The 16866-nt window shown below is 37.3% G+C and overlaps 1 protein-coding gene across 6 annotated transcripts in view; it reads right to left on the bottom strand.

Annotated features, from left to right (window-relative positions):
• The window catches only part of LOC125386170, a 241613-nt gene that overhangs the window by 50442 nt on the left and 174305 nt on the right, over positions 1-16866 (bottom strand). Inside the window, exons 4-5 of one of the 6 annotated variants that reach the window (XR_007226078.1) lie at positions 6992-7147; positions 4488-6071 (exon numbers count right to left, since the gene is read on the bottom strand). The exons of 4 other annotated variants lie outside the window; for them this stretch is intronic. The gene's annotated coding sequence lies outside the window, so the exon portion shown is untranslated. Of the gene's footprint in view, positions 1-4487; positions 6072-6991; positions 7148-16866 lie in introns of those variants that run through there. One more of the 6 variants, XR_007226076.1, reaches the window with a different exon arrangement.

The following is a 16866-nucleotide window of genomic DNA, read 5'->3' as shown; positions in this document are numbered from 1 at the left end:
GCTCATTAACACGAAGCTCTCTGATGAGGTGTTCTGTCCGAACACGGTGATGCATTGTCTCGAGAATTAGTTGGTAGGCGCACGCTCACGAAATCGAACGCGGTCACCCCTGCGGATCTCTCTTCCCTTTCATTTTCTATACAGAGGAGACGCCTGCAGTCGATCACTTTAATCGATTTCGCCTGGCGCAAGAACCGAACGGGTCGTTAGATCGGCTTGATGAATGGCTGAATTATCGGCACGGAACCGCCAATGAATATCGTTAATGAGGGTGGCACGTCTTGGGGGAGGTCGCATAAATTTATCCCTCCCCCTCCATCATCCCCTTCTCGCCCAGGCTTCTCGACGAAATTTAATTATTCGCCTGCTCTCTCTAGGTTGTTTTTTCTTTCCTTCGATGCGAAAGGAATGATCGATGCGTCCAGCTTCGGTTCCGATGGCCTGCAGGCTTCTTTATTCGCACTGGCACGTCGCTTTCTCTGTGTGCTAAGCTCCTTCAGAGAGCTCTCGTTTTTATCTCGGACGGGATTTAATTCACTTTTGATTGAATTGTTATGTGTGACGAGAATTAAATCGTTGAAGGGACGGAGAAGAGGTGATGTATCTATATGAGAGGGTAGAGAGATAATTTCTTAGAAATAATTCTGTTCTAAATTCATTTAAAAGTTTATGCGACGATAAAAATCTGGACATAGTAATTTTTCAAATTATAGTCATTCGAAAAAGGAGCTCGAAATATCAATTTAATTTATGATCAATTATTAAGATAACAGGCGAAAACCCATTGCCACGATTAATAATAAACCAGATCAAAGCACAATTATCAGGTGAGTAGCATTAGCGGTTGCTCTATCTATAATTAGACTGGAGGTCACGAGGATAGAAAAGAAAAAGAAAAACAAAAAAAGAGGTAAACAAAAATAAAGTAGTTACGTAAGAGAAAAGAAAGTCTGATGTTAACATATTTGATTCTCGACTTTGATATTTAATATCTTGCGTATGTTTTAGTAAAATAAATGACGATCGCTTCTACTAATTTGGAGTTGAACGAAGTCAAATCTTCGCACCCTTAAATCTCTCAAAAGTGCATAAACATCTACATACGATTAGCAATCCATCCACTTGATACCATACCATCCACGGTACCTACAAACCACAGGACGAAAATCTGGCGAAATATCACACTTCCGAGAACCTTGTCCCAATTAACGGCCACGTATCCCGATCTCCATTGGTCGAGAAATCTCACGAGTCAAGACGTTTTCTAATTAAGCCTCATTGTTCCACGATCCGCGCGAAACAAAGAACGTTCGTAAGTCGAGGTGGGCCGCGTAATCAAGCGTGAAAATAAGACAATAGAGAGAAAAAGCAGCCGTGTGTCGGTCGCTTTCGTCTGTGAAACTAACGCTTCTTTTTTTCCCTTTCTCCTTTTACGATTCGTCGGGGTGGCGGAACAGAAGTTACAAGACTCGGGTAATCGGCGCTGAAACGCTATTTAACGAGGTCGATCTTAACCAAAGCCGATCGTGCGTAACCGGAACGCCGAGACAATGGAAACTACGAGAATCTAAGACAATGCAGGTGCCCGAAAACGGGCGGTCCATGATGAATGGATGACCAGGTTCCTCGTTTCTAGGGACGCTTTTGAAGAAATGTGTAAAGAGGGAGGCGTTACCGCGCGATTAGAGCCGAAATTGATCCTCCATCATTGCACCTGCCACGCGTGTAGGATGGATAAAGTGATCGATATTATGTGAATTCGTAGAGATGATTGAAAAGGATGTGGTGCGGCGTTAATAGGAGTTAAAAATGACGAGAGTCTTAAATGTAGGAAGAAAAATTTGCTTTTGAGACGATTACGAGTGTGTCGAGCATCAAGTCTCCACTCTTCGAGTCTCTTAAAGTTCCCAGCCTTTACGCATTGCGCATTAAAATACTACAAGAATTTGTCATTTATTCAAAATAAAAAATTCACCACAATTACAGAACGTTATTAATTTATTAAAATAATTGAATAACAAAAAATGAAAAATAAAGAGGATATAGTTACGAAAAGAGAAAAGGCAGGTACCTAGATCAGGATAAAAAATTCATCACCGTTATAGGAACATTATCGAACTTATTAAAATTCCCAACAATCGAAAATGGAGTGAGAAGAATAAGGAAGATATTGATACGAAACAAGGAGAAGGGAGATTTCCTAATCCAGGATAAAAAATCTATCACCATTATAGAACATTATCAACCTCATTAAAATATCGAATAATCAAAAATGGAGGCTAAGGATCTACGAAAGAAAAGAAAGGAGGTTTCCTAGTTCAGACGCAGCGGGATATTCGATCGCTCGGCTGGATAAAAAAGTGGTCCAAGTCTCTCTTCCTCTCTCTCTCTCTCTCTCCTTTTTTCCTCTGCAGGTTAAGACCAAAGGGTCCGAAAATAGCCCATTTAATCCATGGGACTCCTCCTACTCGGCGCTATTAGCCTTTTGCATTTTTCCCCTATGAATTCATCTCCGAAAATTAACAACCCAATTAAAGCAGCTATTAACGTCTCGGTATCTCATTAAACCAGGATCGTTTGCAACTTTTAATGGAAGGGGGCACCCGGTTTTTGTGGAAACTCACAAACGAAACGAAGCAGTTCGAAACGAATTCTCATTAGAGGTAGTCCAAGCTTTATGATACGTTCTTATCGCTGTTATAGAATCGAGAACATAGCCCTGAGTCTCGAACACTGTAATTGATGCGAGTATGAACTCGATATCGCGGGTCACGCGTGCATACACGTGGTTATCACGTTTTAATGGTCATTAATATAACTTCATGCAACACTCACGCTAATCTCCATCAGGTGCCTTCCGAGAAGAAAGAAAAAGACCCGACTGGATTGGGGTTAGCTCTATTTATTGGATGCAACATAGTCACACTATCGCTTATTTTCATAAAATTCTTTTAATTATGAGAAATCTAATAGATACTTTAACGATTTGAAGAAATTCAAACAAAATCTACTTGATATTCGTTGCTAAAGGGAATAAAAAGTTGCTGAAAAAAGAATTTTATAGAATGTAAAATTGAATATTTTAAGGATCTGAAGAAATTCAAGGGAAATTTAATTGAAGGTATTCATTCCTGAAAAAAATACAATGTTTCTCTAAAAAAAATTTAATAGAAATTAAAATCTGTTTTGAATTTCTACGAATTTTCCCAATAATTTGATATTTTATACGTACGTACGTGCATATTGCACTACGTAGCTCTATCGTTGAAAAACCTTGAAAAAGAAAGAACACCGAAGAATCGTGTCTGTAGCGAGCGTTTGTGGTCACTGATTTCACCCTGAAATTCTTAAGGTCACGACAACGATTGAAAAAGAAGGCACCGCGGTCGTTCCACAAAATTTAACGCTAAATATTTCGTAATTAATAACGCCGGCTCCACCGGTGGGAACCGGAGATTGCGGTTTGGTACTCTTGCTCTACCCATCGTCCGCAAACAGTTCTATATCAGAGATTTTCTGGAGTCGAGCTCGTTCGATCGTAAAACCGCGAACGACCCCTTTCTTTCTCCGCTATTTCATTTCTTACTCCTCCGTTACCCGCCATCGTCCTCCGCCTTCGCCGACAACCGAAGAAACTTCATGCTTCCTCAAATGTGAAATCGACGATTTGAGACGTTTACGAGTCGTTCGATCGTGAACGCGTGAACCAGTGGAACGAATCTCGATGTTGCTTCAAATGGGACGTTTTTGCCAAGATTGTACAATGTTCCGCGATTCGTGAACAGACATTTGGGTATCTGTGGGTTCTGCGGTGATACCGAAAAAGAAACAAACATGTTGAAGAGTAACGCTTATACAGAAATTAGTAATTTATGTTGCTAAATTTAATTTTTCACTGCTCTTGTATAAAATATGGCTGTTCTATAAAAAAGCAAACATATAATTGGCTATCCACTCATTCTCGCCTTTGATCTTTAATTATTACATGTTATGCAAATTTTATCCTCCACATGAGATTCATTTAGCTCTTAATAATCAAAAACTACGTAAAAATCGGTTTTTCTCATAATACGTTGCTGTATTGTTATAGGTATTGTTAAGTTATTATGCATAATATATGTATTATATATTGTTAAGTTATTACGTATTAAAGTATGTATAATGTGTATTATCTAATACATATTGTGTATTATGTATATGGTCATTGTGGTACTAACGCTAATAACGGCGAGGTAGATATGATCCTAAACAAATACATAAATAAATAAAAGATGTCTTTTATTATTATTCCACGGGGGATGACAACACCAATATTTTCGAAATATTCGAGAGACTAGCAAAAATACCTACATACGTATTTAACTTCAAACCAAAATAATACAGTATTAGTTAGCAGATTATAGAATTTTTAAATTACGTACTCCTGTACAAATTTCTAATTTTACTGAATTTTAAGGTCACTCTTCCCTGGATTTCATTTTTACTCAATCAATTAGAATATTCCAACTTCGACGCAAAAACCAATGAGAATATTTTAATCTTTTCCTATAAAACAAACAACACAAATTACCTTCGACAAATCTCCTCGAAATATCATTGATATAATACATCATATTTCACGCGATAAATTATCAGCGAATAAGTCCGCCGCCGCGATTGCACAACGATTTACCTGTAATCGCAGCGCACCTTCGCTTTGAAGCAACGATAAATCAAACCTACTAATCAGTGTCGCGGATACCTGCAACGAATTCCCATTAAATAGCGTTTATGGGCGTCGTCCATTGGACAATTAGCGGTAGTCATTAAGAGATACCTTAACTACAGAATCGCGTTGCATGGCTGTCGTTTTTTCCACGCGAAAGGCGTGAAACGCGTTGCTAATGGGTAGCTAGAAGTCGGGACGAATAATCAGTCATCCGTGAGATACATCGTGGTTCTGATAGATATACGCGTGGCATAGTCCACGCGAGAATTATGTGACCAATATTATGCTAAATATCATTATTAAAGCAGGGTATTTCCATGTGTGGAAGCGCCATTTTTAAGATGAACATTCGAGGCAAAAGGTTATTTGAAATATGAAAATTGGAAATTGGAAATGAGATTGAAAAAAGGAAAAAGGAATTCTTTATTAATCCCTAACACTAAAATTGCTAACCCATTCGAGATCACTGGTACCAGATGTTTTACCTCCGCAATTTAAACACGACTACAAACATGTATTTATTCATGCGCGTATATATTAATGTTTACTTTTATCGCGACAGGGATATGATTACATATATTTATTTATTTTCGTCATACTTGGGGACACGTATTAAACAGGGGTAGTTCTAGTGCGAAATGCATAGTATTGTATAGTATCCATAGCTCATAGTCATTTAAACGTTGTACATTTCGTTTTGAATGCTTTGCTTCACTTCTACTCCAGAAATGAAGATTTGTTGCTACTGTTAAGTCACAAGTATGATTCTTTAGTGAAATAATAAACACAGCTTCCATTACGTTATTGTGCCTTAAATCTAAATTATTCAAGCAAATGTTCGACTTTGGAAGTCGCTCGAATAATTATTACCCGCGGCAATGTGTCTGCCTAACATTTATTGCTTTATATATTCGAATTTACTCATAATTCATACTATCGGTAAAGTATCGGTGTAAATCAATAAATATAAAATCTGGCCATAAATAAACTACTTTTTGTTTCATAATCTACATGTACTATTATTTTAATATCTTAGCGCATGCGGCCTCCGAACAGAAATACATCCTTAAATAAATTATTCATCGCAGCGACACGCTTTCGAGCTCACCATGTGGTTTGTCATTAACTAGAATTTTGACACGTTTCGTCTATTTTTTGAGCGAAACTCAACAGCTAATTACACCTGAGACCTGCCGATTCCGATGTTCATACTAATCGGCACCACAGACGTTTGCTAGGAACTGAAGCCATTCGTGGTACCCTGATTTCGAGGAACCACGCCGCTAGTTATCGTTCCGTCACTTCGATTCTCGTCATCGACTGATGACTGTTCAAGCAGGATTATCGACCGATCGTGCGAATTCTAGACATTTCAAAATAACTACTTTAGCGGTTATCAGAATAATTGTGCAATACAGTTACTCGCAATAATATTCGAACAGAATATCTCTGTACTTGTTGCTAGGGAAGATAATTTAAATAAGAAGGGACGATTTAAATATGGTGTTGCTTACTCTGTGAAAATATGGACCATTTATTATGAATCAACAATCTCTTCTTGATAATAACATTTAATTATACGATAGATTTTTATCAAAGAATTGTCATAAAACTTTCATTTCCACGTCGCGTTAATATTTGGACGTTGTTTACGCTCTACGATACAGTAATTTTTAAAAACAATTCCATCAGCGAAATAGATTTATTTTGCATACTTAACGTAAGAAGAAATTAACACCGATATATAATATAAAGGTAATATAATAAAAGTTAACGTATATAAAAATTACGCAATTATTATTACTAATTGTAGCAGATGTTATTAAAACACACAGAGAAGAGGACCGAATCGAATTAAGAAACAAAGAGAGCAACCTATTTTTTGTTAAAGAAATGTTGTATAATTAAATATATAGATATTAAATATAGTTATTATTAAGAAGAAATTGTTTACGTATTTTTGAGGTACACTAAAGTAGAAGCAACACGCCTCTTATACGAACCAACAAATACAGAGATATTAATGTAACTTGCAATTTGTCGTATCACAACTTCTACCAGCCGATTTAAATTGTATCCGCGCAATTCAAGGCTTCGAAGTTATTAAAAAAACGAATTACATGCAAGTTGCAAAAGTGTCGCGAAAGGAAAAAGAGGTTCCGATACAATTACTCCGATGATTAACCAAAGGATCAATTAATTTTTTCCCGTTTATCCTAACGGAACCGTAATCGCATCGATCCATCATATTTCAATTGAACCACGAATTAATATGTCACTTACCAGGCAGAAGGCGAATCGAGCCCCGTTTCTGGCTCGCTGTTAACCCGTTAAGTCGTTAAATAATCAGTCGACAACACGCGAGGAACCAGATCACAGTTGATGTTACACAAGTCAACGTACGAGTTGATAGTTGCATTCTCTTTCAGTTGTACACACCTGCAGACACAATACTATTTATTCTATACAGAGGCTCACGAAAATACAGTAGATAGAGTACAGTAAGTACAGTATCTTCCATATATTAGGTTGTCCGGAAAATGTCTTTCTTTTACAGATATTTCTTTTACAACGACGCATCTTTATACAAACATGAAACCTAATCAGTCGAACGTTGTAATCTTTATCTTGATAGAACAAAATGGATCATACGTAACTCGATAAAATAATATAAAACGAAAAATGTTGTGCATCCATTATTTCCTTATAAAACAAAAGAAACTTTTCGGGTGACCTAGTAGATACTAATTAATAGGGAGATAAAAATTGTCCAATAATGAAACTTTCTGATAATAGAATAATCATTTTTGTGATATAAAATTTCATCTGTTCAGATAAATATCAAGGAAATTGTTAGTTTGTTTTACTTCTAAAATAATCTTAATCATTTCCTTTCAATCCTTCTTTCAATCATTCATGCTGCAATTTTTTCCTATTCTAAAATTCCTAGAAACATCGAGGATATTGAGAAAATATAGAAATGTGCCAAGATTTTTAAACAAACACAAATTTACAGAAAATCGCGTCGAAATTCCGCAGGAAGGATAAGAAACTTTTATATAAAAAATGTGTCTGCCAATAACGAAGCACACGTTTTTGTAGCCAAAAACACCTCTTCACGGTATGAAAGTGTTAAAAGTCTGGCCACGATTTCGGCAAGGAAACGGATTTCGTAGCGAGAGAGGCGCGAGGCGACGCGCTCGACGCGGCTCGTTACCATTCGGGTTAATTGGCCGGCAGTGGTTGAGCCCGAGTGGGTGCAGCCGTGGTTATGCCCACACAAGCACGCCGCTAACGTAGCCTGTTGTGCCCGGTGTTGTTGCACTCGCGACTGCCTCGAACGTGCTGCAATTATTCGCCGCAGTTTCGCGTTCCGCTTAAGTGTCACGGTGACGCGCTCCGGCTATGCCCTCCAAACGCCCGATGCATTCAGGCCTCGCTCGTTACCTCCACCTTTCCTCCCCCTTTTCTCCCTCTTCTCCTCCCTCTTCGTTCTTCCACGCTTCTTTCCTGTCTTCCTTTCTTTTTTTTTTTCGTTCGTTTCAACGAAGAACGAAAGCACGTTGACTGGTTCGAAAATCGGCAGGGCATTACGCTTCTTTCGTCTCTTTCTTATTTCGTGCTGCTTTGCTAGCTCCTTTGCATAACCACGTCGAACAAAGGAGTCACTCGAGCGACCAGTTCACAGTCGAAAATTTTTGGAGTCGGCGATTCTTTCCACCGTGACGAAAAAAACAACAGGGGGAAAGGAAACGGATCCTGCGCCGCTTTTGAGAAACGACGCTCGTCGGCAACGCTATTACGTGATCAACGCTCGTGATTCTTCGCCGCGATGCGCACCGATCATCGAGCCAGATACTCGCATAACGCGCCGCTACCGGATGCAGCTGGCGCTCACACGTGAAATTTGCTCGATCTTAGATTTTGGGAATTCTTGGAAATTTTTGTCTTTTACTATCGGAATTAATTCATTTTGGGATGTGTATTAATCAGCGTCTTTGTTCAATGATTGTTCACTTTTTCTAATTCTAATGTGACGGAATGGATGAAGGATTACATATATGTTGGATATTTTACCTATTCCCGATATTTCAATAATAAATCATGGTTCTTTCAATTTATAAGTGTAAGCAAATTTTTTTATTGATAAGATTAAGAAATACTTTTATCTTTTTCAGATTTTTCAAGAATGGTAATCCTAAGGTTTGCAACTTGTGATATATCTAATGTAATAAAATTAATTTCCGATTTCGGACTAATCTGTAATTATTAGATATTTGTCAAATTTATGTTTTTATAAATATAACAAGAAAAATGAAACTCAGCTAGGAAATTGTCTTATTTACTAAATATTATAGAAAGTACTATACTTTGGATATTTTACATATCTTTATAGATATTATACGCATCTTTGCATCTTGAAATTTTCCATAAATGGAACATTAATTTTATGATTATACATACAATTATACAAACTAACAAAATTCTATCTGACTAAAATCGTATAAAACGCAATGTAATCAAACTACATATTTTGTGCTTGTTAATTTTGAAAGATAAGACAAGTTTTCCAATCGAACTAATAAATATTAATAACTGTGTTCTTTGTATATGTATTAACATCCCCACTAATCTGTAATACTACCAAGAAGAAGAATTAAAAAGTATTATCCACTATAAGGACAAGTCATTAGCTCCAATTTTCCTCTTCCATACACGGAATCACGAGACGAAACGACGCGAGAAGAGTCACGTGGAGCTCGAACGATCTGACGTCTGACTCTTACTAGCAAAAAATGCATGAATAACGCTCGCCACGATTACCGCGCCGGTTTTGAAGGATCGTGGGTGCGCCATTTGGATCCGTATCGGCGAAGCAGCTTCACCTTCCGGAACCCGACGATTCGCTCGACTAGCTCTGTTAATCGAAAAACGAGCGAGAGACGAAGAGGAAAGGGAGCGAAAGAAAAGCATTCGGAATCACGAAGTCGAGAGGTCAGAACCGGGTCGACTGCCACGTGCCCAACATGATATGGAACAGAGTGCATCGAGTCCCGTTATTTTCCTACAGTCTGATCTATCATTTTTCCCCCCTTTTTTATTGATCGATTGAACGCGAATAGAATTCCCGTTACTGATTTAGACGTCATTGAATCAAGCAACGTCTAATTTCACTTCTAAATAGTATTTTTGCGTACATATTTTGTTACGTTGTTTATTTGCTGGATTTATATCTATGATTTTTATTAAGATATCATAAACTCGACAAACTTTTGTTTGTCTATTACATAATGTTTTGAGTATAGTTAGAAATACTTATTGCATCGTTATTATAATTTCATCAATTATCTTCATTTTTTGTTTTGTGGAAATAAGCTACTCAAGTGTTATAATATATTTGCTAATGTTTTACGTTATTTATTTGAAATTTTTGTTATGCAATATCAATTCATCGCAATTGAATATTTTGTGCGACAATTTGTGTATATCGTGTATATCGAAGCGTGTTAAACGAGGAATTCATTAGGAATTCATCTTCACGTGTGAGATATTGGAGCTAGGTTGCTGGAACAAATAACACTTCTAAGTATTTTTCACTTACTTGATTCCTTAATTCATTCGTTTGTATCGTACTACTTAAAACCAGCCGGGGGATTGCGTGTCTGGAGAATATAGAACTTGTTGAAGTTACGAGGATTCAGTAAATCACCAGAGCAGTCTCTTATCTAGACGATATTTTCGTTATAGTTCCTTTAAATAAAGAAACATAATAATGTAAAAATGAAATAGACGCGTATTATGTTTTGCATAAATTTCTTTTCGAACTCTTAATTACAATGTATTTCTGTTAATTAGTATTTTATCATAAAGGAAGATAGATCTTCCTCTTAGTTGGGGTAATTTAAAAATTGATGATTATAATTCACCAGAATTACTTACACGAAGTATAATTATAATGTAGCGTCTGTTTCATACGAATGAAAGGATAAATAACGAGTGGAGGATCTACATTTGAAGGGAAATACCGAATGGAAGTGCAGACAAAGCGATCTTCACTTTCAGACGTCACTTTCAGCGGCCGTTCCGACTACTGAGTTCGACCGATGCGATACGCCTAGCTGCTTAAAATTCACACCTCGAAGTTCATCCTGTTCTCTAACTTTTCCCAGACCTAGACTACCATACCTATTTGCTTCTCTCACCACGGAGCAACTATATCTTTTGGCTCTTGACGAGGACGGATTGGAAAAGCACGTGATAAGATTCACGCTGCGACTATGCTTACATGGCAGGATACTTTAGTGATTACGAATTTCAACCGTATTATTGGTATATTTCGTTTTCTTACGACGTTTCGATCCACATTATTCTTGTCCACTTTTTCAAGGCAGACCTGAAAATAAAGGAAAACGTCGAAACACAATCGCGCCACTAACACGATTGAAACCTAAAGAATTACCAATATGTTATCTAATCATCGTGGAACTTTAAAATCTAGAAAACTTGACTATACATAGCCGTTGAATTCTATGCACTTTTGAGACAAAAATATAGATTCTTTGCAAGAAAGTGGCATATTTGATCACCGAAAGATTATTTGCTTAAATGATTTTCCTTGGCTATACTTGACTAAGTAATTAAGTATCACCTATTAGAATGAAGATAAAGACGCGGATAATAAGAACCTTTTATTGTTTTTATTAAGTTATTAATATCCTTTTAAATCCTTAACAAATTCTTAATCCGTCCATTTTTGGGAAACTGTCATGCACAAAAAAAGAAGAAAAATCTGTACCTACTCTTGTATTTCATAATCCTATGATTTTAAAGCTTGAAACTGGAACCCTAAAGATGAAAAAGGGAAGCAAGTTTCCATTCATCTATTCTATTTCACTAGCATTTATTCTTTATATCAACGAGCTCCAATCGATATTCTACGTTCTATATCGAATAAAAATCTTCCAGATACAAAACCAACATTTCAAATTGAATTTTCTAACCTTAATTCAAATTTCACACTTAGTTTCTCATCAATTTCGATCACGCTCCAAGAAAATCGAGAAAAAGACCTGCTTCTATCTACGTAGGTACATACTCAGTCCAATAATACCAAACAAAGGCAAACCATTAGTAACGAGGAGCGAAGACTATGCTAATGATCGCGGCACACATTCCTGTTAACGCGTAACTATTCCTTTTCGTATGCCCCGTACGCATCGTACCACTCGTATATGCGCGATCCAGGCTTCCCAGGGCTATGCACAGATCGTGCACGCACGCATGCCTGTGCGTACGTGCACGCGTGCAGCACACAGGTAACGTTCGGCTCGTCACTCACGTATGCAGATGCGATAGACACGAGAGATGGTCGCGATGACTGCGTCATGGACGGTTCCGGCTAGTGGTGCGCAGTTCCCTTTCGGTTCGTATTCTCTAACCGCTCTCTCTTTCCCTCTCAACCCCTTGCCCCTTACTTTTCCTTTTTACTTGCTCCTCTATGCGCTCACCCCATCGCGTTTACGCGAGCTGCACCAACATATACAGGGTAATCCAACCAGCCTCACTTGCGCAACACTTACATATTTCAACTCTACACGTCGGACAAACGCGTTGCTTTTCTTGTTGCAACAGGCTTTTCGATGATTGAAACAAAAGATCCTGTGGTTTGGGAACGTTTGATGAATGAACGATCGATCGTGCCTGCGAGATGAATTTCCATCGGGAAGATTATTCTGACAGCGTACAAAAGATCCTACGTTGTTGTAATGAGAAATTGATAGGGATAATTGAATTTGACGGACGATTTCTTATTGACCAAATGATTCTCGGTAGAATGACGTAAGTCTTTTGAAAGTTATGATTGGAATCAGAGACAGGTAGATCAGATACGTTGAATGGAAATTTATAAGCTGCATTGTTTTAAATGTACTAGACACTGTATATTCGGTAGTTCTAGAATACACTCGTTTTACAAAATAAAAATATATTTACAATATACAATATTTTACGACCCTTATAATTATCCAAATCTCTTTTTATCTGACTCATAACACTAGGCTATGATCCATAGCTGAATTTATACGAATTCTCTGTAGTTCTCTATATTCGATAGACACAAGCTTTCTATGTCTTAACCAACTATTTTCTTTTAATACTAGGACTAATGAAAACAAAAACTACGCGAACAATTACGCACAATTACGAATTGATCGCATCGACCACTTAATAGCTGTGACATTGATAAATAGACTGTGGATTTGTATGCATTTATGAGAGATTTAAAGACACAAAAATAAGTAGAATACATATAATACATACAAAAAATATGCAAATATGGTATCTTTTACATTGGATAGATAAAACAATTTTCTACCTAAATTTCATTTTTCAAATTATGTCCATAAAAGTATAGGACTGCATAAATATCCGTAGTCCACTAACGAAAAAACTATGTTGTTCTGTCTTGTATCGTTAACACTAGTAAAAACCAACGTGACACAATAGAATACTTCAAACGTTGTCCAACAAGAACACCCTAAAAAGAATCGTATGAAAACAATACACCGTGTCAGAGATGGAAGGGCCACCCTGTAGATGATACGACAGCGTATATACTCGCATGGAAGTGTCCGCGAATATCCGTGGCTGCACGTGTGCCCCGGTATATACACGAGGCTACAAAGCGTGCCACGTTCCGGCGGGTGTGCTTCCTCCGGGTGTCCGCTCCAGTGGGCCAAACCAACCGGCCAGCCCCAACCAGCTCCAACGAGCAGCCGGTCCGACGACCATTGAGATTACGCTCTCTCGCCGCGCCGGCTCGCTTCTCCGTGACTCTCGCTTTTCTTTTTCCCTTAAATGTCACGCGCTCGAGATGGGTCCGTTCGATTGTCGGCCCCTCGACCGATTTATTAATTTTACCTGACCACAGGACAATCAGAGACCAGCCGATTCGATGATTACGCTGATTGCTCATAATAATGATACATTCCTTTTCCTACGGTTTCTTCTTTTTTTCTTTGGAGAATTGTTCGCCGTGCATTTGGTTGGTTGCCGATGGATCCAAAGGTTTTGGAACGATTAGAGTAAAAAATTATCAATTCTTCGTAATCTTCTCTATTTTTTTATTCTTTCGATGGATGTAAGGGACGAAAGCCGAAATATTTATGTGTTATGTATTCAGTGGATGAATTCGTTTTAGTAGATTTCGAAGGTTCGATTGGATATAAGTTGATCCAATACATCTTGAAACTAGTTGAAACAGAGTACGGTATTCTTCATTCGCCTCTGTTAAAGAGTACATTTTATTCCCCTGTTCTCATACTCTCATTTATTATTAAAATTCTTAATAAACGACTGTTCAAAAAATAACAAGGTTCGGCCAAATTCATATTCATTCATACGATATGTGTCATAGAAATGTGAACTGGTCGTCCGAATACGTATTTGGCACCTATTTGTAACAGCATGCACAAACATCGTAAAATGTAAGTTTATACTTGTTAGTACCGTTTCACTACAAATGATTCATCCGTTCGATTCATCAAAATTAGAAATTATCTCTACTCTGTTCAGTGATCACTTTGGATGAAACGTAATGTTTTTCAACGAAACACCCGCGATGATGATCCAAAGTGAACGGGCGTAAATTCGACTTAATGGCTCGAGTATGGCAACGATCTTTGATCGATGTGCGATTGTCGTCCGATGCGAATGTCCTGACTTCAACCAAATATAATATTTTTTTTGGCATGTCGTAGAATTTTAGTAATTAATTTATGGTATGTGTGCCATGTGCCATGAGACGAAGAAGGTTGAAAATCGCTGGAGTATGGAGATTATGTGGTGTTGGAGGAAAAGATTATGGAAAGTCGAAGAATTTTTTGAGGGGAGCTCGTGTTTATGAGATGTTGAGAGGAATCACGTTGGTACGTGTTGTAAAATGTTTCATTGTATTTGAAACGCGTGATAATAGCATGATTACTGTTCGCTCGGTATGGAAACCTGTCAGACCAATTATTCCGATAATAAGTATCAATTAACTCTGCCGTGGCTGACTTGATTTCTTGTTAGGGATTCACCGCGCTGGAAAAATATTCCATAATCTATATGAGAAATTTCCATATGTAATTAGGCGTTGACAAGCTCGTTCGAATAATCAGACTTCCCAGAAGCCTCCTCAGGTGATTATTATAATCGGAAACACCTGCTACCCGAAGAAAAACATTAATTAAGCAGGTATATTATTACAGACATTTTCAGATAAAGAATCATTTCTTAAAAAATGCTTGAAAATAGAAGTAACGCAATTGCTTATTTTTCTTTGAATATTCAAAGTATTATGATAAATCACAAATATGAAGTGTAGAGTACACTATACAAATTTTATTTTCTAATTCTTTATTCACTAAATCCAGACAGTCGATATAATGTAAAAACTGAATTATATTCTCCGTAATTCCAATGAGGTAAAGCAATTCCCAACTTGTTTAGACCACCCATAATCTGTACGCATAACTAACTGCCCAAAAGTACAGTGTAATAAAATCTATTAATAATAATAAATAAAATCTATTTCACCTGTAATAAAAATCTATTTCACCTCGCATGGTAACCAGGCAACATTGTATGGGCGATCATCATTCTCTACGGTGAATTGTATCGAATCTCTCGATCGTTTGCTATCGAACGATCTCGTGTCCGCTAATGATGGATGAATCGAGTGGTCAGCCATCGTATAGTGACGTAAGCGGATTAGCCGTTTTCGATTAGCCTCTAATCAGTCGCGTTGCTAAAAACTGGCGAGACCGGTATTTACCTGCGAGGCAGATCGATCACGGAACAATCGAGAGCATCATGGAGATAGCAATGAGACCAGGGACAAGGAATGAACATGTTTATCGTGTATATGTCTCTGTCACTGGGCCACGAGTAAACAGCTCCCGTGGTTTATCATGAGAAACCGCTTCGATTATCGGGACGTTTATCAGACGCGAGGCTCTAGGTTATCGCCTAGCCGACGCGACATCCCTTTTTCCTTTCTTTCCGATGGAGTTTCCTTGTTTGACGAGACTTAGAAAATGACTTTGTGACTTTGTGTGCAAGACGTGAGTAATCAAGAGCGTGGATGCGTTTCTTAGAACTAGCGAACTTGGAACATCCTGGCGATCAACCGGAAACATGATTAATCTTGATAACACTAAACTGATACCTGTGACATACTGATTCTTCGAACTCTGACCTTAGTGAGTCAATATTACTTACTAGCACGTTCAAGGCGGCAGAATTTTTACGATTCTTATTTCCTATTTGAGATACACCGAATAAATTCTTTTATTTGGTGTTATCTAAGAAATATTAGATTGATCCAAAAAATATTTAATAAAAAATGATATCGATATCGACATCGTCACTGAAGGACATCTTCCTCGATACATACTAGATATACTGATACCATATTGAATGTGTTAAAGTTTAATCTATCGTTGATTATCGAGCACATTAAAGAATAAAGAATTTGCTATAAATGTATTCAATATTAAAGAAAGGTAAAATGAATAATCAAAACGTTTCTGTAATTTTTTCATGTACGAGATTTTTGTAAAAAGTGCAATAAGAATTGCCTGAACATCAGTTTAACATTTGACAAATATCTAATGTTTTCATTGTTTTAAACGAAACTGTAGCGTTATCCAATGTAAATGAAAATCGTGGAACCAGTATATTAAGGAAAATACTCGTATTTAGGATTCTGAATTTTGTACATAAGACAGACTAAGTTGAAACGTAGAATAATTGATAGGAGAATTTAAATCACATAAGTAAAACGTTATTAAGGTTGTACTTATGTATTGGGAACAATATTTACATTATAAGTTGCATTAAAAAGAACAGCTGCTTTAACCCCTCGTATAAAAGCCCTCGTATGTAAATTTTGCAGCTATATTAAAATCTGGAAACCCGTGCACTTGAGGCTTCAGTTTCATTTATTTGCAAATCTCAGGTCACATTTGGAATCGATAACTTTTGTATAATCGAGTGGAAAGAACCATTTCGACCACAGACTTTCTGCATTCATTGCCTATCGGGCTAATATTCTTTCATCAATATGTATAATTTCTAAGTTGAATCTTATTATATCTTCGTGATAGAACTTCTCT

Source organism: Bombus terrestris, chromosome 13, assembly GCF_910591885.1.
Source record: "Bombus terrestris chromosome 13, iyBomTerr1.2, whole genome shotgun sequence".
Classification (NCBI taxonomy): Eukaryota; Metazoa; Arthropoda; class Insecta; order Hymenoptera; family Apidae; genus Bombus; species Bombus terrestris.
This window is presented reverse-complemented; position numbering and strand designations above follow the sequence as displayed.